This window comes from Vidua macroura, chromosome 2 (assembly GCF_024509145.1).
Source record: "Vidua macroura isolate BioBank_ID:100142 chromosome 2, ASM2450914v1, whole genome shotgun sequence".
NCBI lineage: Eukaryota > Metazoa > Chordata > Aves > Passeriformes > Viduidae > Vidua > Vidua macroura.
Window position 1 is genome coordinate 28,166,316 of NC_071572.1, and position 15,810 is coordinate 28,182,125.

Here is a 15,810-nt window from a genome sequence, read left to right on the forward strand (position 1 = left end):
CTGCTGCTGAGAGTCCCTCAGGTGACACTTGCCATTTTCTTCTGATTCTGTCAACAAAAGTAATGCTGGTTTTGTTGTTCCTTCCCTTCACTCACTTCTGCCTTCCTGCCAAGGTGTTTGCCACACAGTACTCCCCCTACTCCCCCAAATGTTAGTACAGATCCAGCTGCCAGCAACCCCCACCACTGCAGAACCTGTAACAGGTCTTTTGCACTTATCTGGAATATTAGAAGCTATTAGTCAAGTACCTGAATGTACTGGGCTATACAGAAAGATCATTTTCTGTTTGCTTTTTCTCTTCTGCAACAAGACTTCCCTCACAACAGTCAGATGCCAAACTCCTATCCATGCACTTAATTTTTGGGTATGGATGCCTCGAAACAGAGAAGCTAGATTGGAAACCCTTCTTCACTGCTGCATCTGGTAAACATTATCAGCCAGGGGTCTGCAAGCTTTGATTCAGGTCAGCTGGCATCAAAAGAGACTTGGGAGTGTTTGCTTTCAATCCCAAGGTTGAACAAAATAATCTCTTCTAAAGCTCAGGCCTCTGCCTGCCCTTCATCAGGGGTCACTTTGTGCAGGGAGAACAGGGGAGAGGAGAAATGGTGAGCTGAACAAAAGTCTCTTCTTTGTTCTCTGTGTTAGGGCTGGCGTCAGCAGACCTCTGAAAGAGGGAGGTAACCATGCTACCACTTGTTCAAATATTTTGAATAATAAAGGTGTTAGTTTAATAAATGTCCTGGAGGAGGAAGAGTTGTCCAGCAATAATAGTTCAGCATTTTCTCTTTTGAGCCTGGAGAAGCTGCAACCAGTGGTTAGTGATCTGAGAGGGAGAGTAAAGGCAGGATGGGGATCAAGATTTAATTTTTGTAAGAGGGCTCTTTTGGCTTTGCTTTCAGACATGATAATCACTACTGCAAGTTCTTCCCTGACTGATCCCTCCTTAAATACAGAGTGGCAATGTGCAAAGCTGGAAAAATATTCACATTCAAGCTCAGGCTCTGCTTTTGCCCAGTCATTTACCTTCCTGATTAGGCAAATTCTGCATCTGCTAATATTAATAATTTTCAGCAATTTTGTCTATTCTTTCCTTCTTGTTATTTCCCTACACTTTAATTTGTTGTTGTGCAGAAGGAATTATTCACCCTGATTTCTGAGGATCAGCTGCGTTCTCTCCCAGGCAGAGCTGAACAGGCAGTAACCCTACATTTCTGGGTGTGTTGGAGAGTAAGAGTTTGGAAGGGACAGCAGACATAGTTTTGCTTCCTTAGTGTCCTTCTGTCTTACATATGGAGAGCAGGGCAAACAAATCTCCTGTCCCCTGTCCTCTCCGAGATACAAGTAACTAATCAGAGAAATTGTCAGAACCCAATGTGATTCTTGCAGCTCAAGAGTCAGCTCTTGCAGTCAAGAGTAAATTGTTATTATTATAATTATTACTACTACTACTACTAATATTATTATTGCAATTGCCTTGTGTTTGCTCTTTTTTTCTCTAGCCAAGTGACTACTGAAACAAAGGGAAGCAGTTTCAACAGGAAAGTGTGAGAGATGAGCCCAAGGAGCCTGAAGGAAAAAGGGGGAAGCTAATCCTTATCTGCCACATCCTGGACCAATGCTGGCACTTTCTAAGGAAAGGGGGTGCTCTTCTTCCTCCTGATGTACTTTTTCTGGAAGACTTGTAAACACATTTCATCCAATGCATCCCCCTCAGGCACCGCAAAAGACCCTGAGCTGAGGAACTGAGTGTGCAACAAGGCACTGCCCTGACACCAAACACAACCCCCACCCAGAGTAACCATAGGAAGCAATAATCACTTCCTCCTGGAAGAATAAAATCCACCTCCATGCACCTAGTCATTTTAGAGGCTTCCTTGGGCTTTCTAAAAGTCACCCCAAATGCTGTGACCAGAGAGGACCATAGTTTAAAAGTACATTTTCAGCTAGTTGCATGAGTGGTGGTCATGCATGTCCTTCATGCTTCCTGCTGGAAATGCACTTCCTGATTTCTATAATGAGAATGAACTTGTTGCTTGTTGTGGATCTATAAACTAAGAAATTCAGTGTCTTTTCAAATCTAAAAAAATGTTCCTCAGCTTAATTTTTTTCCATGATCAAGTTGTGACCTTCTGTAAGCTTTTGTGGGCACAATTAACCAAAATACAACAAATAATGGCAAATTGTTATTTCTGCTGTTTCCTCTATTTTACATAGCCACTGACTCAGGCTTGAAAACATCATGGTAAGAAAAGCTAAAGACTTCACCCCAGCCTGCCCATTCACACTATTTTAACACCCAGTTAAAAAAAAACAAAACCAAAACCAAAAACAAACAAACAAAAAAAAACCAACCATTTTTTAAGCTCTTTTTATTTTTCCCCCTAGTTGCTGCTCTGATCTGTGTCACAGCCCCATGCCCAGGGGACAGGGGATGTCTGTCCTGCAGCATCACTGCAGAATTCACTGCTTCATCAGATCACAGTCTACTTGTTAATTCAGTTAAATCACATGAAAAAGTGCTCTGGCTGAGGTGAAAGGGTCAGGAATAAATAATATATCTTGCTTCACAGTGTTATTTCTACTAAATTGCAACGCATTTCAGGATACAATGATTTGATGAATAAGTCTTTCATCACTGACCTAGCCAGCACATGAAATGGCCAGATAAGTGCCAGGGCTGAAGATTCATGAGTTTACCAATGGCTTTACCTTTGTACCCGCCCCACCATTCATTCCTCCCCTAGGTACCTTCCCCATTGCTGTCCTACAGCTGGAGAGCCCTTTGGCAATTGCAGCCTCATCAAACCCTCGCTCAGACTCTGCTCCTGCTGGCTGCTACCCTGCACAGCAACAGCTGGGAGGTGCTGGCAGCACGGTGCCAGTGTGCTGTGCCAGGACAGCCCTTCCACCCCTGGCTCACTCAGCCTTTCACTTCTTCTGCCTGTGGATCCATGTATCCCTTTGGTCTTCGGTGTCAAGGAGCTGGGAAGATGAACATGCAGCAAAACAAAGCTTTTCTTTTTCTTTTTTAAAATTTTGTTAGAGAGGTTTGGTTTGGGTTTTTTAGTGATTTACTCTACCTTTGGGTAGAGAGTTGTGACTGAGTGGCAGTGGCATCACAATGCTACGGACTTTTGCGCAGGTGGTGGCTCTATCAGCTTGGAGTTTTTCACAGACACAGAGCCTTCTCTTAAATGTGTGGCAATTGGGTCCCATCAGTCTAACTGAACCCATGCCAGAGGGATGTCCTGATTTAATTGCTACAGATGGAGTTACAGCACTACCAAAACGTGTAGGTAAGCCCTTGTGTATCACATGGACATGCAGCAGGGCTCTTTCTGCTGAATGAGGATGCTCAGTGTAGTATATTACTTTCCACTACAAAGTAACTCATGAGTTATGCTTGGGCAGCTACCATTCATCAGCACTCGACCTGGAATTTGCCTACAGAAATCTTTACTACAGCAATTTTCTTTCCTATCAGTGGCTCTTTCCATTTTTCCTTCCAACTTTCAGTTATCCTCCTTTTCTGCCCTCAAACCCTCAAGCTCTCTCAAAAAGCAACACACATGCTGCACATTTACCTTGATTTCCATTGCACCAGTCTAAATTCAATCCTACAGCTCTGAGATGTGCTACAGTCACAGCTTTAGATGCAGTTAGGCTGATCTCAAGGAGCAGATTTTATTCTTTTGCTAAAGATCTGAGAAGCTACAGGAGATAACCCTCACCCAGAGCCATCTGAAGCAATAATTGCCAGAGAGCACACCTCAGGGTGAGGACCTGTTAACATTCACTGTTCCATTTTCCAGACACACGTGGCTCATTCCTTTTCCTGATGGAAAATATTTACTGGGGGGGATTGCCCCATCCTTCCCAGCATTAAAGCACAATAGAGAAGATGCAGAGGTCCTTGAGAATATTGGAACACATAGCAGAAGTTACAGAAATAATCTTTGCTAATATGGGAAGATTTTTATTTTATTAGTAAGTGACTTTCCAACATGGGCACACAGATTTGAAGGGGGTGGAAGGAGAGGGAAATGCCTGCAGGATTTAGATCACAGGGATCCATGGCTTGCTCCAGCAGATGGGTGGGAGACTACATGAAAATAAACACATGGTCTTTCTCTGGGTGCTGTTGACAGGAACAGCAAGAGCCGGATGCAAAAGAACAGGGAGCTGGTTTGATCCTTCTGTTCTTCCAACTGGATGCCAGGGGAGAGTCTTCAGCATGGGGGCAAAGAGTGCATGGCCTGTACCAGAACAGGCAGGAAGATAGCTGCTGTCTGAAGGTCTTGTCCCCACGACTTCATCACACAGTCCACACAGGTTAGTGGACAAATGTGCTCATCTCACAAGGATGTCATCTGATCTTCAATCCTCCTCAAAATTAACCTTCCCATAATTAGACACAACAGTGCTACCTGGCAGAGGTATTCAGGTTTAGTTTGGGTTTTTTTTTCATTAGAGAGGAACAACCCTAAATGGGGCTCGCAAACACACTAGCAATACATGTCTGTTACTAATCTTCAATTGTGCTAAGCCTGGCTGTGGCATTAAGAGTCAAAAAGGAGCACAGGGCTTAAACTGTAAAAGCAAGTCACTGTAACTGGAAGGAAGGCTAGAGACTGTCAGCATTTCAACTCTGGAGTTATGTGATTATCTCTTGAAGAGCCCAGTTTAGGAATAGGGATAAAACTCAAGTTACAGTAACATTGTTTAGGAATGGGACAAAGCCTAAAGCCCCAGCTGGCACTGGACTGCCAAAGCAATGTATAGGCTGAAAAAAAATTACCGCTGGACAACCTTTTTCCCTGGGCCCTAGGGAAGCTGATTGAGAGTCTGGGGCAGGGTTAGGTTTGGGACAGAAACGGGAGCTCTTTTGGTGTGGGGCTGCCAAGGGGATTCCAATGTGAGGAGGAGGAAAGAAAAATGTTTCCTCTCTACACCTTTTTCATTTAAATGATGGCCCAGGGCTCATTTCAGATTTAGTGTTAAAATTAAGGTTTGGGTTTCCTGAAAGATTGCTCCTCTGACATCTTCGTTGGGACCACAGCAAGTTATCTCTAATTATAGTTAACTCAAGGTCAGGCTTTTGCTTTAGGAGGGAGATACCCTGAAGCTTCAGTGGATGCTGCATTTCCCACAGCCTGCCAGGAGAAGCAGCAGTCTCCTAGGTCATTCCTTTGATAATTGGTTGCTTTGGGCTTTGGTTCCTCAGCAAAGGATTACCCCATGCACAGCCTTAGAGTTGAGTTCAATGTTGGGAAAGGGAAAAAGTCTACAGTAACAATTAGCATGGCACTGGTGAGGGACTTCCAGAGGGAAGTGCAGGTCACAGAAATATTTCTCCTCTGATTGCTTTTTCATCTGGACCATTGCTTTGTGTGCTTGACTGAGGATCAGCTGTCCTCAGGCTTTAGGGCTAAGGATGGAAGAGGGACAAAGCCTAGCACTCCAGATAGCAAAGTTCTGCAAAGGGTTTGGAAAAGGCTGGAATGAACAGTAAAAAATTTAACACCCTGCTACACTTTCCATCTCAGCCACAGCTGAGTGTTCTTACCTGTGAAGCAGCCCACACCTGAGCTTAGGGTTACAGTTTGAGCACTTAGAGGTCTTACAGCTCCAGCTGGCATGGGGTTGTTAATGCACTGCCAAAGGCAAAGGAGAGGCTGCAAAGAGCTTTCTCCCCTCACAAGTTTGTTATCTTGGCCAAGGCTTAATCTCTTTGGCAAATGCTCAGTCAATACACAAGGTTTAGGGCTAGGGTTAGTTCAGGGCAATGTCAAAGCCTAGAACTGCATGTGATGTGGAGCTGTTAAGGAGTTCCCGCAGAGGGAGGGACTGGATTCATTAGGATTTTGTCTCTGAAAATTTCATCACTGGTGTGGCTTGTGATAATCCAGCCAAGGCCAATGTTTAGGGTTAGGAGAGGGAAAATCCTTGAACTCCAGTTGTGTTGTGGCTGAGAAGGGAGAATGTAAAAATATTTCTCCCATGATAGCTTTTTGATTTCTGCTACAGCTTGTGGTCCTTGGAAAAGGGTTTAGTCTGTACCTAGGGTTAGCGTTGGGAAAGGAACAAAATTTAGAGCTCTCATTTGCCTAGGAAGCCTGGGGTTGCCAAAGGAAAGAACAAGCTGCATAAAGACTTCTCTGGGAACCCCTTCATCTGGTCCCATGGCTTAGGGTCCTTGGTTAAGCCTCACTCAAGTCCATTTGTCAAAGGATGTTCGTAGATTTTTTTTTCTAAGTGGGAATTTGGTCATGGCCATTAGTTCTATTTTCCTCCTCGGGGTTAAAATCAAACCTTATTTTAGATGTTACCTAGAAGTCCTTTGAAATAAAACTCCCAAATCTCACAAACTTGGCTGTACAAAATGATTGTTCACAGCGCTCAAAAGGAGGAAAATATTCTTGATATGAGGTGAACACCAAAAATAACTCCATGAGGCTGACTCTGCTCAGTTGTGCAAGCCAGGGGATATGATCCACAGACAAATTCATAATTTTCTTGAAGTGCACAGAAGTCTACCAGAACTTGCTCATAGGTAAATTCTGGTCATAATTTCATACTTGCAAGCCTGTTGACATTTCCACTTAAGTAGCACCAAGTAATTCCCTACTGGGATATGGCCAATTCAACACTGTATTGACAAAACAATCGAGCTCTTCGGGGGGCAGTCACACATGCAAGAGCTCAAGCAAATGGGTCACAGTACACATGCTTGGGCAGGTCAAGAAAATTTCTAGCCTTCAATTCTTCTCTTTTTCTCAACAGAATCAGTGGGACAGTTCATCATGCCCAAAACCTGAACAACACTTACAAAATGTCCTCTTCACTTAGAGAGTGGAAGGAAGTAAAGTAATGGTATGCTCTTACAACCTGGGTCTGCTAAGAAGGTGATGGAGAGGGGCAAGCTCACTCTGAGGCACTGCAACTTGAGTCCAGTGAGAAATCTAAAAAATACTTGAAGTTAAACAAATTCTTCTTGGCAGAAATGAAGGGAAAATGCGGGAATAATAGGGTGAAATTGTGAGGAAAGTATCAGTGGGGAAGAGAAGGCTGAAGGGTCCTGCTAATGGGGAAGGGTAGTTATCAGTGCAGATGTGAGATACAGGAGATCCCTCAGAGCTCCTTCTCACATCTGCAGTAGAAAAGGGGCCAAAGAGCAAGACCTAGTTTATGGTCTATGGGTCAGGAGTGTGAGTGGCCTAGTGGGATGAGAAAGGACATTCATGTACTGGCACTAATGCCTGGCATTTATCTGAGGCAGGATGAGGGCAGAAATAGACTTGATATCTCATAGGTTTGCTGGTATCAAAACCACCAACTAATAGTTGTGCCTAGGGAACACTAAAAAATGTGATCCATAGGAAACCCTGCAGAAAAATGTTCGCCCTCCTCTAGCGTTTCGCAGATGGCAATCTCCAGGACATCACCACCTGCACTGCCACTGACAATTGGCACAACGTGGATCACTGGTGGTGCAAGAGCTGCAGGTGGCCTTGCATGACAAGCCAACCTGTGCTCAGACAAGTGTGTTCAGGGAGCAGTGAGACCCAGGCACAGCCTGCTGTGCTGCCCAGAAAATCTGCTCTCATGGACAAAGCCAGAGTGCTGCAGGTAAATCCTGGCAGCTGCACCCATCTTTGAGGGTCAGCAGGTGAAATGTAGGGACTTGTACCTTCACTTGGTATTTCCTGGCTTGTCACCCTGACCTTGGTGCTCTGGGAAGATGTCTGTACTCAGCACTAACAAAGACTGGGGCTGGCAGGGGCAGGTGGCCCCAGAAGTTGCCTTGTTTTTTTCATTGAAGATACAGTTCAGCACACAGTGAGACGTGCCAGGAGGTCCCATCCTGTGCCTGCACCTGCACACAGTTAAACGGCTTGTTGGATCAGGGCCACAAGGAAAAACCTTGCTGAGATGGAAGAAGAGAAGGGCAAAAAATGCAGGATTAACACAATGCACTTGGCTTTATTTCAAGAGCCTGTTTTGGTGCCGCAAGGATCCCAGACCTTCCCAAAAGTACACAGGGCACAACTTGTTTCAGGTCATGATACAACCTCAGCCATGGGCCTTCAAGTGCCAGACCAGCCGTCAGTTTTTAGAAACATAGATGCAAAACTAACATAAAATGAAAGAAAGATGTTTATGCCCTCACACAAAAACATGACATTCAAGTCCTATTCAGAAGTAGCCCTGCAAAAATCAAGCAAAATTAATAGCTCATATCAAAGTTGGCATCACTTCAGGAAAATTTCTGTTGCCTTGTTAAACACAGCTGAGTCTCCATTTTCCTCCTTCCTATTGGCAATGTACTTCTCTTGCTAAATAAAGATATCTAAACAATCTCTCTTTGTACAATAACTTTTATGCTTTCCCCATCGGTCTGTTTCAGTTACTTGCCCCTGCTCTGCGCAGTACAGTGCAAAGCAGCATTCAGAGTATGCATTAAAAAAATGTTTGCGGTTTTGGTCAAGATACTAACAGGAAAAAAACTAAAATTTTCTGGATGTTAATGTAAGGTGAGAGAAAGCTGTTCTTCTCTTTCTATGAGACAACGTCCTGCTACTGTTTCCCTTACAACAATCTCTTTTTTTCTGCACAGAACTAATGGTATAAATTTACTCCCGTATACAATCTAGTATTCAGAATCTATCAAAAGTACTTCTACACATAAAATACTTCATTTTTCTATTTTATATCCTAAGATCTTTATTGCTAAATACCGATAAGTTATTTCTGTGACATAAATACTTACATTTGATTAAATTGCTTTCATTTTTCCCTTCCCTTGGAACTCCCTATAACTAATTTCCATTCATTCTCCACCCCCAGAGAGGTGTTATCCTGGGCAGAAATATCTGCTCAAGGAGCACTGGAAACTGATAACTTTCTCTATCCAGTCATTTCAGCCTTTATGGCAATGAGCACAAATCCCTGTTCATCAGTCTAACACTGATTTTAATGGGTATTTGGGTTGAGGACAATCCCAGAGGTAGTTTCTGAAAAATGCCCTACCCAGGTGGTTTTCTGGAGCTACTTGCCAGCTTCTCCAGGAGCCCAACAGCAGATGGTACATAATGGAGCAGCAAACCTCTCCCTGCACCTCCAGCTGCAAAAAAGCAGCATTGCTGCATCCAGCCTTGACTTTTTCCATCCCAAAAATCCTAGAAAACCAAGAGCATCATTACCTTTGACTGGAGATGGGCTAGGCCATACTCCTCATGCACTCCAGCTTTAGTATAACAATTTCCCATGTGTCAATCCAACCCCAGCTTTTTTCCTAACGATCATCCTGAGATGAGGAAGAACCCTGTGAAACAAATTGTTATGCTGCTGGTGTAGCCTGCTCCCTATTAAAATAAAATGGGGGATGATGATGAGAGGGCACACACATTACTAGGTCGAGAGGGAAGAAAACTGTGTGCTTGCCAGTGGTGTCATCTGAACAGCAGCACAGGCTCTGTAACCCATACATGGCATTTTAAGCATGCATGAGCCCTTCTCCTGTGCTGCAGGGCAAAAGCAACTCCCCTGAGACTAGGAAGAAGGATTTACTTGCCTCCCTATGCCTTGGCTTATGAGTGCATGGCATTAATTTGGTTTTAAATTACTCTGAATACAGTGCACAGTAATCGCTTCATCTATTCAAATAAATAATTTGGTTTTAAAAAAAAAACTGTTGTTGTTTCTATCCAAGAGCGAGCACTTCTTGCTTCACCAGCTGGACAGGCAAACCTTTGTTCCATAACCCCTACAAGCTTTTCCAGTGGTCAGCACAGAGGGACAGACTGTGCCTGGCAGAGAGAGGATGGGTGTGGAGAGCATGCTGCTGGTGTGCCAGACCAGTGGCTAACCATGGTCTGGATGAGGGGCAGCGGAACTGTGTCAGTCTGTTGGAGCTGCCAGGTTTCCTTAAAGGAGATGGTTTTCCCTATGCCTGCTCCCCAGTCTAGACCAAACTTTGGCCCTTTGTGAGCATGGCCTGCTGTCAGGCATTACCCAGATGCTGCAGGGCTTGTTATTCAGCTCCCTGCCTTGGTCATGGTGAGAGAGGTGAAAGAGAAGAGCTGCGGACAAAAGAACACTTGATTTTCAAACAGCATTTTGTATTGCAGCACTGCTCAGTTAGAAGAGATTGAAACATCTCCTGTTAGGCTTCTGGAAAAGGAGCCTCCCCCATGTTTTAATAGCAACTGGTGCAGGCAAGAGCCATTTGCCCTGGTGCTGTTTTCCTTGTGTGAACACAGCCCACCCCAAATTCTGCCTGGGACCAGAGAGAGATGGGGATCCAGGCCTGCAAAAGGCATAGGTGCAGACCTCATGGAAACTGTTTGTTCCACGGTTTGGGGCTGGGACAAGTACCTTGTTGGCACCCTCCACAGAGAAAGTCATGGTCTGTCTCCAGCCCTGTGTGCAGGAGACTTGATTCATATGCTAGACACATGCCACTGCCCACATGCTTCAACAGAGAAGATGCTAAGCATCAGGAGAGACGAAGATGAAAGGTCTGCCTGATTTTTGCATCATGTTCAGCTTTAAAAGAGCATCAGAAAGACCTTTTTTTCTCCATGAGAAGGTAGAAAGAGCCTAGAAACAAGCACAAATTATTGGCTCCATCTGCACTCATATTGCTGGGAATTATTTTGAATCACAAATGTAATAAGGGCACCTTGTGCTTTTACAGAAGCAGCACCACCCACAGAGTGATTTAAAAGCAAAAGGTCTGGTTTAGCCTCCAAGTTGGACTCATTGCTTAAATAACACTGTCAGGATCCAAGTTCTCCCCCACCTGCTTTTTTTATTTTAAAATTAATTAAAGAGAAAATGTAGGAAAAAACACCAGGCTCAAGATTAGACAATAGGGCATTTTCTCAGCAAACAGGTTATTGAAGCAGAAGGTATGAAACCTGCAGCAACAGGAGTAAAGAGGCAGGGTTTCATAATCACTAAGTAGTGACATGGATGGAAGAGCAGCAATACCACCGGTCAGTTTACTTCTGTCAGCTGCGTAACTTCTGCATCATGAAAGTTCATGCTTGTGTTGAAAACAAAATTGCTAACTTTCTCTGCTGGCATGGAGGTTTCTTCAGAGCAAATCAGAGGTGCTCAAGCACACCTACACTGGCAGTTTAATTCTGTTATTGTACAGGATCTGCTTTATGAACAGACAGCATCTACATCTGGAACTGCCAATCCAACCCCTCTAATTTACTCAGAACTGAAAACACAAGATTTCATAAAGGATGAAACAAAAAAGGGGGTGTAAGAATACCACATGGCAATGCCTCCCATTACAAACAAGTGTCTGCAAAATTATAATAAGAATGCCTCAATCACAATGCTGATTTTACACAAAAGTAGAATGACTAGAAATGAAATAGAACAACCTCTTCTCTGATCTTTTTCTGTCTCTTCTGGTTGCATTAGACATGCAAACTACATATATTTGCTTTTTCAGATGAAGACATGCGAGACAATGAAGTGATCTTGTCTGTAGCAGGTTCTGGGTGCTTACTTAACATGTTTTACTAAAATTTCTGTGTCAGCCTTTCAGCTAAGCCTGAAGACAAAGCATGGTATCAAGTCCAGGTTCACTGACTTTGCCAGATGCTCTGTGACACAGAACCTTGAAGTTCACTGTTCACCTCTCCTCTCAGCCAGAGCAGTGATGACACCAAGCACCAAGAACTGCCTGCTCAGGTGGAAAGCTCTGGAAGTGGTGGGTGGCTGCTGGCAGAGACAATTCCTCCAGTTCTTGCTGTGCCTCCAGTACACAAACTGGGGGAATGTAGAGCAAGATGTGCTTTTGTGGCACTGTGAGAAGGGGCTGTTTGACTACAGAACTAGTTAAAAGTTCAACAACTTCACAGCAGGATGAGAGAGTGTGTGTCTCTCACACTGAGAGACCGAAACTGATTTCACAGCCTGGAGATGAGCTGGAGCCACAGAAGAGAGGGACAAAGATCCTGGTATTCCAAAAACATCTCAGACCCCAGAGTAAAGAAAGAAAAGACAATTATCAAAAGGAAGTTGATACAAGCCCATCACAATTTCTGCCATACTTATAATTGTAATAAAAAAGAACTGGTTTTAGAAGCCTTTCCCAGGTGGCTGGTTACTACAACAACAAACAACCCTGTGTTTGTGAGGTCAGCCCCCAGCTGTGTATGGAGCAGCCCCACTCACAGCTACAAGAAAGCCCCACACTTTCAGCAAATACCCTCTCAGAGGGGATGATGCTCCACCTTTCCTCCCCTTCCTAAAGCTGTTCCAAGTCATCACATACCAACCTGTTAAGAGACACCAAACTGATTATACTTGTTCATAAAATGTGTTTACAGAACTACTTAATTTCTGTTATTAGCACTTGACACAATTGACTGGTTTTCTTGACATGACTGCAGTTCTACTCAGCACTCAGACAATCCCCCAGGAGCAATCCTGAGACATTCCTGCAGCTCAGCCACACGTGGGCAAGCTGGGTCTTCACCTCCAGATAGGCTGATACCAGAGATTGAAACACATGCAGTGCTCTTGGCTGTATGTGTAGCATCCTTGGCACTTGCCAGCTCCCAAAACTGTTAGTGTTTATCTGCTCACCCATCATTTGCATCAGCTTTCTTACTGCTGACCAGTGGGATGATCCAGTTCTAAAAGGCTCCACTGCTGCACTGTACATCTTAAATTATATATACAGCACTCTGCCATAGGAGAAAAGCAATCAAAGTGATTTATTTCTGGGTGAACAGAAAGCGTCCCCTTTGTCTCAAAACAGTAATTACTGTGGGCTACATTCCAATGCTAGCCTTAGCCATGGCAGGAGTTACTAGAACAGAGATTATTTGTGGAGCAAGGTATTTCTCAGCAGGTATCAGGATGCTGGTTTTCAGCCCTAAAGCCTCTACATTAAATACCACACCTTTAATTATTTCAGTTTACTTTTAATCAAAGGATGTGAAACTAGAGTGCCTCCCTTTCTCTTTGCTGATAGCTGCTCCCACAGATATGCAGAAAAGCAATTAATTACTGCAAATTTTAGAACAGAACTAGCCATTCAGGTATCTGTGAAGATGCTAAAAATGTCAGGAGAAAAGCAAGATAAATGTTAATGTTATTAAAAAGAAATGTCTACTTAACACAACATTTACTTAAATGTTTGCCAGAAAACAGCAAAAAAGGAATTAAAATCCTGATGTAGCACAATAACATACTGAGGGTAAACTCCACCTCTGCACTGAAAGGCAGACCAAGATGAAAATCTCATTCCAAGCCCTGATATCATCTGTGCTAGCCCTCTGCACAAAAGTGGATTTTATCCAACGTACAGTGACTTTGTAACAACCCACTTCCTTTTTACCAGTACTGAGTTTAGTTTTCTAATGTTTCCTTCCACATCCACAATGGTTCCTTATCAAACCCCACAACCTGGCAGAGTGTTGGGATTTATGCTCCCTTTTCCATCCACCAGGGCCCCTTGGTCGCTGCTTTGCTGGACCAAAGCCTCAGGCCCCTTCAAGACCTGCTGTCTTGAGTTTAAATAGAAGACCCTGTACCAGGCAAATAATACACAAGTGTTTCTTACGTTCTCACAGTTTTTCAAATAATGTGGGTGGCTCTTAACAGTGAGCTGACTTAGTTGTTCCTTCAGTTGTGTCTGGTCTGCATGCACATCTACCAACAGTAGCAGCAATCATTTCATGTTTTCTAGCAAGCTACTGACACAAATGTTAAATAGTAAAAAGCCAGCAAATGACCCCTAAGGAACCCTATGATATACACCGACAGCTCAGAGATGATTCCCTCCACCTGGAGATCAAAACCACTTTCTGTTGGACACTGCTCATTTTTCTCTCTGGATCAAGATGAAGAAGGCCTACTCGGGCAACGACCACAACTTTTATCAGGCAAGCTTGTACTCTTGGTAAAGTAAAATACATCGGGCTGATTTGATAAGATCCATTTTCCTTAGGCTGAGGTAGAGAGATGCTAACAAAGTGCTGTTCCTTTATTTGTTAATAAAGAACTCCAGTTTCAGTAGTTCCATTGTTTTGCTTTGGATCAATGTCAAGCTGACAGACCTATACTTAGCACCAGCCCTCAATTTTCATAGCCTGTTACCTGTATACTTTTTTCCACTCACTGACTAAAAATCAACATACAGAGATCAACTGAGCTCCTATCTCCAGGTCTTTAAAATTTCATGGATACGAATTTGTTGGATTTAAGAATTCTAAAATGTTCGGAGTCAGCAGTTGCCCACAGTTACCTTCTCTAGCTTCTATCTCAATGGAAAAGACTTAAATTTCATAATCTGTGATAAAGCTACATCTTCTATTTGTTAGGCCATGCAAAACTGTATATTATCACTGTCTTGAGAATTAATCTTAATAGAAACAATCAAAACTGAGCCAGCTTCTTGGCTGGACAGTCAAAGCTTCCACTTGCAAAGCTCCTGAAAGCTGGTTTCAGCTCTGCACAAGCTTATCTTCTCAGCTCAGTGAGAATAAGCTCTTTTCTAGAACATCTTTAAGCATTTCTAGCCAAGCTGTAACAATTTCTTTGATGCTTGTGTGATGGACTAGAAGAGAGTAGAGAGGGCTTCATGCCAAAGAGTTAAACCTCTTCTAAACCAGAATAAAATACAAGCTTTTTTTTTTACTTAATTTCGGTTATGAGCAAGATATTGGATCACTTCCTAATTTGACTGGCATTATTTATTTCCCCCAAAAAACTGTGCTGGAAGCAATCACTGTAACACCAGGGTAACACTCAACTTCATACACATGCAAGAACAGTGACAGAAAACAGCAAATGTCCTTACATGCACTGGCAGCTCCTAAACCTGCGGGGGTTGTACTGCCTGACAGGGAGAAAGCTGGGACCTTGACACTGTTCAAACTAATAAGCACATGCTTGACTAAGATTTGAACAGTGGTTGTAATTGCCATCTGCAATATTTGCCTCTGCTGTGTAAAAACACTGGCAGGCCCACATTTTTTGAATATTCAAGGAGGAAATTCAAGATGTCAAGATGCACCTTCATAGACTGCGGGGTCAGGGTATGTAACTCACATCGTCCATTTCTTTTCACACACTACCTCCCCTCCTTTGGACCACTTCTGACAATGTAATGCTGTTTTTAGAGCAAGCTCTAAAAACTTATCTTTCTCATGGAGGGCAGGAGATATCTGCAGACCATAAAAGATTGCATTTGAATAGTTTAGATATTATCAGCTAACATGGAAACATAATATTCTTCCTTGTATCCCAGTAATATCTAACCCATCTTAATTTCCTGTTCTTCACATCAGACAATCTGTGGCAGCAAATACACCCCTCAAGAAGTTGGAGATGCTGCACAGAGAGTTCCTGCACTCCAATCATGGGATTTCCCATGAAATGGCTCTCATTAGATACCTGACAGCAATCCTTCCCTTTCCATTGCTTCAGTCTACTCCCACTGCTTGATGCACAAGAAAATGCTCTATAGCCAGACAGATTTGAGTGAACAGCTCAGTTCTTAAGAAGTTTGCATTGTCAGAGATACAGCTCTTCATGCTGCTCAGAGAAAAAAACACTCCCTCCCCAATTACACTTTAAAAATCCATTGTAGATTTTACTGGCACAGATTTTACTGGCACTGCTGCCAATGACAGAAACCACATTGTCAGTAAGACAGATGAAACTGCAACGTAACTAAGAATGAATGCCCACTTTTGTGCAAAAATGCAATCCTAGAAAGCTACAAAAACATTCAGAAACAACAGCTCTTTTATTTGGCCCTGACACTGCCCT

At 43.3% G+C, this 15,810-nt stretch overlaps 1 protein-coding gene across 1 annotated transcript in view; it reads right to left on the minus strand.

Moving 5' to 3' along the window:
• Nucleotides 1-15,810, minus strand: part of ECRG4 (ECRG4 augurin precursor) — an 80,606-nt gene that overhangs the window by 38,501 nt on the left and 26,295 nt on the right. The gene's annotated exons all lie outside the window — the stretch shown is intronic.